The following is an 8233-nucleotide window of genomic DNA, read 5'->3' on the forward strand; positions in this document are numbered from 1 at the left end:
GCCTATTGGAAAAACTGTAGGTCTAGTGGAAAAACTGTCGGCCTAGTGAAAAAAACTGTAGGCCCAGTGGAAAAACTGTAGGCCTATTGGAAAAACTGTAGGCCTAGTGGGAAAACTGTCGGCCTAGTGGAAAAAGTGTCTGTCTAGTGGAAAAACTGTAAGCCTAGTGCTATCACACCGAGTTCCCAGAGACCCTGTGCTGATGGATGAAGCCTACATTTATCAGGAAATTATCATCTTGTAAAACCTCTTTGTAACTTCATGTCATTTGAAAAGCCTAATCCTAATGTTTATGAAAATGAAAGTTATGTTTATCACATTACTCAAATAATGCATAATACATAATTACTTAAATAAACTGCAGATCATAAGGGCCTGCTGAAATTTAAAACAATCAGACCATGAAGTAATTTGTTGGCCTCGGGCCTACAGACCTTTGTCTATTTCAAACACTGTGCAGGTCTATTCACCTTGTTGAGTAAGAGTGTCTTTACCATGTATTGTTTTGTTATGTCGAATGAGCAGCAAAACTAATTGGTTTGTTTTCAGGTAAGAGAAAAGAGACGAAACAATCATATTTACTTACATTAACCCTCACGCCATCCCTGCCCCCACCATTATCGATATATGTCAAGGTAGAGTCACATTTAAGTTCATTATTATTAGATAACGGATTCATCTACAATTCACACTAAATGCCTTTGGCAGGAAAAAAAGGAAATTAATCTTTTTCAAAATTTAGTTGTTTTTTAAAGTTGAGGATATTTTATTAATAAAATAAAATTAAGAATTAAAGGTTCTTCCTATTCATTGGTCATGATGTCAATGACATAATGTTACCTCAACAAAGCTGTGACATTGGGGATTATTACTATACTACTCAAAACAAGTTAAACAACACCCAATTTTTTTCATATTACCTGCCGTGACAGATTAACTATAGTAATATGAAAGAATTGTGTGTTCTTAATCTTCTTTTGAGTAGAATATGTGAACATGAATTGGGATATTTTTTAGGTTCCAATTAAGGAATTTGTACTGACATTGACTCAGTACCATCCTCTGTGCAGATGGAGGATAATCCAAGCAGAAGCAGTGGAAAATCTTTGCATCCCAGTTTGTAATGGGTGTTTGGCCAAACTAAACTTACATCATCTCTTTGCTGGCCTGACCATTCTGTAATAAACATGTTATACATGGAATGCAAAGTCACCATAAACTGGTGAATTGTAGTACAAATTATCTGTAGATTATAGAATATGTTTAAATCATTAGTATGAAAATCAATTAAATTTGAGATTGTTAGTGAAAAAATGTAATTTGGATACAAGAGAAGTTAGACATAAGTACAGAAGGCTGTAAAACATTTGTCAATGTCTTTTGATTTTTCTAAAAAATGCAGAGTAATTAATATACTGTAAATAACGGTGAGCAGGTGGGATTACCTCGTGCAGGATTTCGTGTAAAATGACATGTTTGAATGACTTTATAGCCTATATTAAAACGATATACCGTATTCGACGTCTTAAGCGCCCAGGGCACTCTCAAAATTAGGAATAGGGGGCTCTTGGTGGAAAAAAACAGTTGAAAGGTAAATTTTGTGGTTTAAGCTGACAACCTGAAATGTGTATGTACGACAGATATATTTTTCCAGAATTGAATTGCCCATGATTAAGGGTGCATATAACAATCGAGTGTGTATCATATGCGAATAAATAAGTGTTGTGTACATTGATCACTTGGAAGGGGTGCTAATTGGGATTGTTCACTTGGCAATATATTAACAAACATCGCCCTGGGCGCTTATTGGAGCGGGGCACTTATTACGTTGAATACGGTAAGTAAATATACATATGTAACAATTCATATATTAGTATTCCATGTTCATTTGATGTAATAATGTTCATATAAATATAAAAATAGTATAGACGAATGTATCAGTATTTTATTCCTGTTTGTTGACACTTGATTTCTGGTATACATGTTGGATGTTTTGTTACCCATGGGGGAAATATACCTGAGATTTTACGGTGGCCATCTTCCCGAGGCAAGAGAGTTAACTGACTTTAAAAGTCCAGTTTCCACCCTTGCCGAACTAGAGTGGAATTCCTGGGCTCGATCGTAGCGCCATCAGTGGCTATAACGAGTTATGTCCTTTCCTATTGACCAATCAGGTTCAACCTCTCGTATCACTTGCATTTGCTTCAAACAAATCGGTGGCGCCCAGTCAAGACAATCTGATCGATAATCAAGATCTATATTGTGATAAAACGAGTCTTGCATCGCGAAGTGCATCAAATCACGTGAGAACCTTGATTAAAAACATGAAAAGATTTAGAAAATATCTGTTGACAACGAGTAAGCAGTGCACATGTTTTGCAAATCCTGCAGTCGACCGAATTCTGAATGACACTTTACGAACCGGATTTCGATTTCGGTGCGCGATTTTGATTGGACTATGCATAGACTCATTAGTCCAGCCAAAATGTAACTCCATAATACCAGCCTAGTTTGGCAAGGGTGGAAACTGGACTTTAATAGTCAGTTAACTCGGGAAGATGTATGGTGGCATGTATAATGCGCAACACCTTTGCACTGCTTCATTTTCTGAAAAAAATGTGTGCTCAATACTCAAGAAAATATGTTGTTATTTTTTTTTAAACAAGTTATTAGGGCGGTATATTTTTTTTCACACCAAGAATACCAACAAAAACAATGCTCACACAGTGAACTCAACTCTTTAAGACAATGTCAGTTGTCAAGCATGTATATACTATGTCCTCCAGTGGTCAGAATGTGCTCGGATCTGAGCAGAGATTGTGAGTTTCAAGTTACGAAATGACACTCCATGAACAGACTCAGTGCTGGTCCTTGTGCAGAGGGGCCTCGGGATGGTGGGTTTTTAAGACAGATAACGGAGATCCTATTACCAAGCAAAAACCACTGTGTAACAAAGTATATAACAGTGTCTGCTTCATATGATGCTGGATGTTTGAATTTTCCATTTTTTGCTATAAAAATGACGGATGCACAGGGTTTTATGTGACATGCCAGTGCCCAATAAACATTTCCTTTGTTTGAGGATTGTAGGATATTCTATATGGTAGAACAATGACAAAGCTTCATTGCTTGTAATGATTGAGTGAGTATGGTTTTAAGCTGCTAATAATATTCCAGCAAAATCACGGCAGGGGACACCAGAATGGGCTTCACATGTTGAACCCATGTGGGGAATTGAACCTGGTGCTTCAGCGTGATGAGCAAACGCTTTGAACTCTTGGCTGCCCCACCACCCCTGGCTTTGGTGAAGTCTACATACCCAAATATTGTGACACAAGTTTTGCTCAAAAGTTGTTTGATCAGCGTCACAACATTCAAGGCTTTCAAAATCTGTTATGGTAGACATGTGGAGGACATTTCCAGATTTGACTCATCAATGTCAAAAATAATGACTTTGCAGGTGAAAAATTAACCTGCTTTTGCATGTGTTTGTGGCCGGTGCCACAATCATCTTTTTGCAAACATGTTTCATTGCTATTTGATAGTGATTCATAAACCCCTGCTTTTGACATTGTTGGAAATGTACAATGGACTCTGCATTTAGCAGAGACTACTTATCATTAGGCCTTATTCTGAGGTTAATTTTGTAGCATGTAAGTCGACATGTTGGTTTCTTTGAAATTTCAAGCCACACAGTTACCGAAACGAAACATACAAATCATGTGAAATGTTGATGTTTATCTTTTCCAGCAATAAGGGATACTTTAAAATCGTTTTGCTATTCTGAGACTTAGTCACTTTTCGTAAAACTGATAACCCATGAAATTTGTTCATTTTGTTTTTAAAAGAGCTAAAAATTATCCCATTTCGCTAAAGTTAACCGGTCTTTATTTTGTAAGAATAATCTATTGCGCATTGAGCGAATTTCTCCTTTAGCTTTAGGATAGTAGTAGTATAGAAGTGATAAATCACGCACTGACCTTGCATTGCTGTACATCGTATCTTATTCAAGCTGTATCACTGAGAGTGAGTGATTATCTCCCTTACCCGAACAGCTCAATTTGCGCACTACCTTTGCAATGTATCGTATGTTATTCAGGCAGCCATCGAGAAACGTTCCAGGAAGGAATTTAGGCCAAGCCTGTCACGCGCACTCAATTTTCACACTGCTATTGCAACACATTGTTCAACACGATTAAATAACAGGCTTCTACAAAGTATGATTTTGTTCAATAAACAACACATGTAAAACAACGGGTTTGATATTAGAATGTTTTTATTAGTTGTCTTCATAATCACATGTATGGCGCTTGCTGTGCATGGTTGAGCACAGCATTGTTTTAAATACTTCACTGTATGTAATGTATGGTACATACCGTTTCATGCGGCGGTTTACGTTTCTGCATGGTTTATTGTTTTGACAAGAAAAAAATAACTTCCAGCAGAGATCATACACCCGTATATGTTCTTTGCTTCTGGATACATAGGTAATCAACAGGTTGGTCTGTAGTTTGCAATTACTTTCCAAAAAGATAATACGGTTGCATGATATCTTCACGATGTTTGGGTTGAACATAGTAACGTTCTTCTAAATAAATTTCAAATCTAAGCCGGAAGCAATCACAACACAAACCCAGTTAACCAAACGGAACCATACACAAGAGTGAGTGAGGTAGTTGGGTTTAACGCCGTCTTGAATAGTATTCCGTGTCAGCTTGATGTGGGAGGAAAGTCTGAAGTGATGCAGGTCTTAGACGTTCACCACTTTGGTGAAACCAACGAGCAAGGGTTTTGTGCTGACAACAAAATCGGGGCGAACCGAGATTCAAACACACTGTCATAGGTTTCTGGCGTGCCCAAGGGACACAACTCTACATAGCGAATTGCAGCGCCTTCGGCGACTGGGCCAACCATGCCCCCGTATACAACTGTAAGAAACTATTATACAACAAAGATGTTTTAGATGAGATATGTATTGCGGAACATTCCATGAAGAAACAGTGGCAATATTACACAATCACAAACTACAAAATACATGCACAATAAACGACAATTAAAAAACACAGGAACATTCAACATTCAAAAGAGGTACATTATAACAATTTAATTTATAAAACAAGTGTATTATAATGATATGGAAACAATATGAGAATTGAGCAAAACTATGGTAATGTTGTACATACATGTACAAGGAATTAGCTTGTAATTGTTGATATGTTAACAGATCTTGGAAGTTGTTTCTGGATAACTGTTGGTAAACTTATTAATAATCTGTTCCTTTTAACAGAGTGTACCAAATTCTTTATCATGATTGGGGATTATTTGTGATTCTCTTTCTTGGTTGTATTATGTAAGACAGTGCGTAATGTTGTTCATCTTCTGAGACATCACATGTTTCACAGAGACGTTGTTCAAATGGGGTTGGTGTTTTTGTATATCTACAAAAAATATTAATTTTTAGTTTGTGATTACATAAACGAAGTTTTGAGAAAAGTTACCTATGACCTTTGTTTTTACAATATGTAAGATAATTCTCAATATTTATAGATAACGTGATCAAACTGTATGTTCCTAACTTGCTGCTAGATAAATGGGAATCCATTAATGATTGCGTGAATTTTTAAATTTGAACTGAAGTATATTTAGAGTGGATTCATTACATTTTTTTTGTGTTTACTATTTTAAAAGTTTGCTTTATTTAACCCAACCAACATTTTGACCAGAAATATTGATATTTGCTGCAAAAGCATGCTTTAGAATGACATTTGTTGTGTTATCTATATAGGATTTTTTTTATTGGTACTAATAATGGGTATATATCAAGTTTTGCCTGACAGGCCCAGTTTTCTTGCCTGGGTTTTCTTTGTGCTGACCGATTAAAGACACTGTTTCTTTTATTGTGCTTTCCAAAGATAAGTACATTAATAACAACCAGTTTGTACTTAACACAAATTCTCTCCTCCCATAGCTTACACTTCATTCCTCTGCACATAACATTATATTGCGGGGAGCTATTGATGCTCTGCAGCAATCTCTACTTGTATATTATTTGTTGTTCGTTAACCAGACCAACTGACAAAAAAAACTGAAATGGGGAAAAAAATAAAATTTTACCTTTTGACAAAAAAAGTTTGTGCCAATTCGGTTTTGAAATTTTTGAGATGAGATTTTTTTCTACTTTGTTTGTAAAAAATGCTGATTAATAGGTATTTATAAACATCTTCATTCTATTAAGAAGTACTTTTTCGGTATCTTGCAATGTTGAAGACTTGTTTGTTTTTCATTCATTAGTAGCAGTACTTATCTGGAAGTTGAATAATATTTTTTTTTTTTTTCGACAACTTTGATTGAATTTTAGGCCAAACATATTGTAAACTGACTAATAAAAAATTAAAGTCCGTATGGAACGAGTTTTGTCCCTTTTAGTGTATGCACCACTGTCCATGGTGCCAGACCAATCATTAACATCAGATCTTAGTTCTCGCTACCACTTAACAAAGATCTCAGGACATCCCAATAGGGGTCACTCAGAACGACCTTTCATCCGACCAATCAGAGCGTTGCTTACCAGATCATGAACCAGATCAGTCGGAATGTGATTTCTAATATTGCAACCTCGAAAACTTTAACACGTGGTATTTCGAACGATAGTTGCGGGCTTAACGACTGAACCCATACAATCTTGACTATCTATTAGCCATTTCAGAATGTTCTTTTGTTCGGGTTTCACATTTGTAATCGAGAATTTGTTAAAATATATTTCGAAGCGTAGTCGCCAATTTGAAATGAGTGCCGTAAAGCACGAGAAAGCTGCCTTCTGATTGGTTAATGTTGACTTCTTGTCAGTCATTCCATTGGTCGGTCAAAGTTCGCGAAAGGTTGTTCTGACGTGACCCGTAATGGGATGTCCACAGATCTTTGTTTAGCGGTAGCAATACCTAAGATCTGATTTTAATGAGATTGGTGCCAGACATCAGTAATACATTCTTACAATGTGTGTATGGTTGATGTTGTTCCTCCTCATTGTTCTTCTCTTCTCTCAACCTTGTAACAAAACCCGTGAAGATCCGGGATAGAAGAGGTCTTCAGCAACCCATGTTGGCCGTAAGCGGCGAATTTGCTTGTAAGAGGCGACTAACGGGATCAGGTGCTCAGGCTCGATGACTTGGTTGATACATGTCATCGTATCCCAATTACATAGATCAATGCTCATGATATCAATCACTGGATTGTCTGGTCCAAACAAACTTGTGACAGAATAGATGCAGTTGTGGACAATTGCAATGTGTATAAATATAAATTAAATTTTATTAGCAGTCAAGGAGTGCTGATGACAACACTGAGCACAATGTGATAATACTAATATCAAGCCACACCTGTTTGATCACCTCTATGAGGACATTTGTGTGATTATTGGACTTCATATGATGTATATACCAGACAGACAAAGAAACGTATAGACAGAAATTTATTCAGTATTTAGACCTCCCGACGCATACTACTTAAACTGATGGGCGAAAGAAAGTACACATATATTTGATTGTGGTTGAAAATGAAGCGACCGCCTCTGTGGTCTAGTGGTAGAGCGTCCGCCCGGAGAGCGGAAGGTCCGGGGTCCGATCCCGACAGGGTCATACCAAAAGACGTTAAAAGATGGTACTTGTTGTTACCCTGTCTGGCGCTCGGTATTAAGGGGCTAAAACAAGGACTGGTCGGCTCGGAGTCAGTATACTGTGTCTGAGTGGGGTATTCATGTTAAACTGCGGCATGGTATCTCAGTGAGCTAGCACTATAAATCGGCATCAGTCCGGACTGGTACAAGCAGCTACACAAACACACACACGTGCATGAACGTCGCTAAGTGCAATAATCTTGGACCCGACGTCTCGGCTTTTGGCAGAGATTTGTCATGATTATAATGGAAATGGTTTTGTCTCGATAATAAATATCTATTGTGACTGAGTGAGTGAGTGAGTATGGTTTTAAGCCGATTTTAGCAATATTCCAGCAATATCGGCGGGGGACACCAGAAATGGGCTTCACACATTGTACCCATGTCGGGAATCGAACCCGGGTCTTCGGCGTGACGAGCGAACGCTTTAACCACTAGGCTACCCGACCGCCCCTATATTGTACCTGACAAAGAAAACTCCCAATACACGGCACTGTGTCATTAAATGAAAGTTTCTTATGTACGATCTTGTATTACATATGATGAAAAACACTCATGTAT

Source organism: Haliotis cracherodii, unplaced genomic scaffold (assembly GCF_022045235.1).
Source record: "Haliotis cracherodii isolate W230 unplaced genomic scaffold, xgHalCrac1.p SCAF_17, whole genome shotgun sequence".
Taxonomy (NCBI): Eukaryota; Metazoa; Mollusca; class Gastropoda; order Lepetellida; family Haliotidae; genus Haliotis; species Haliotis cracherodii.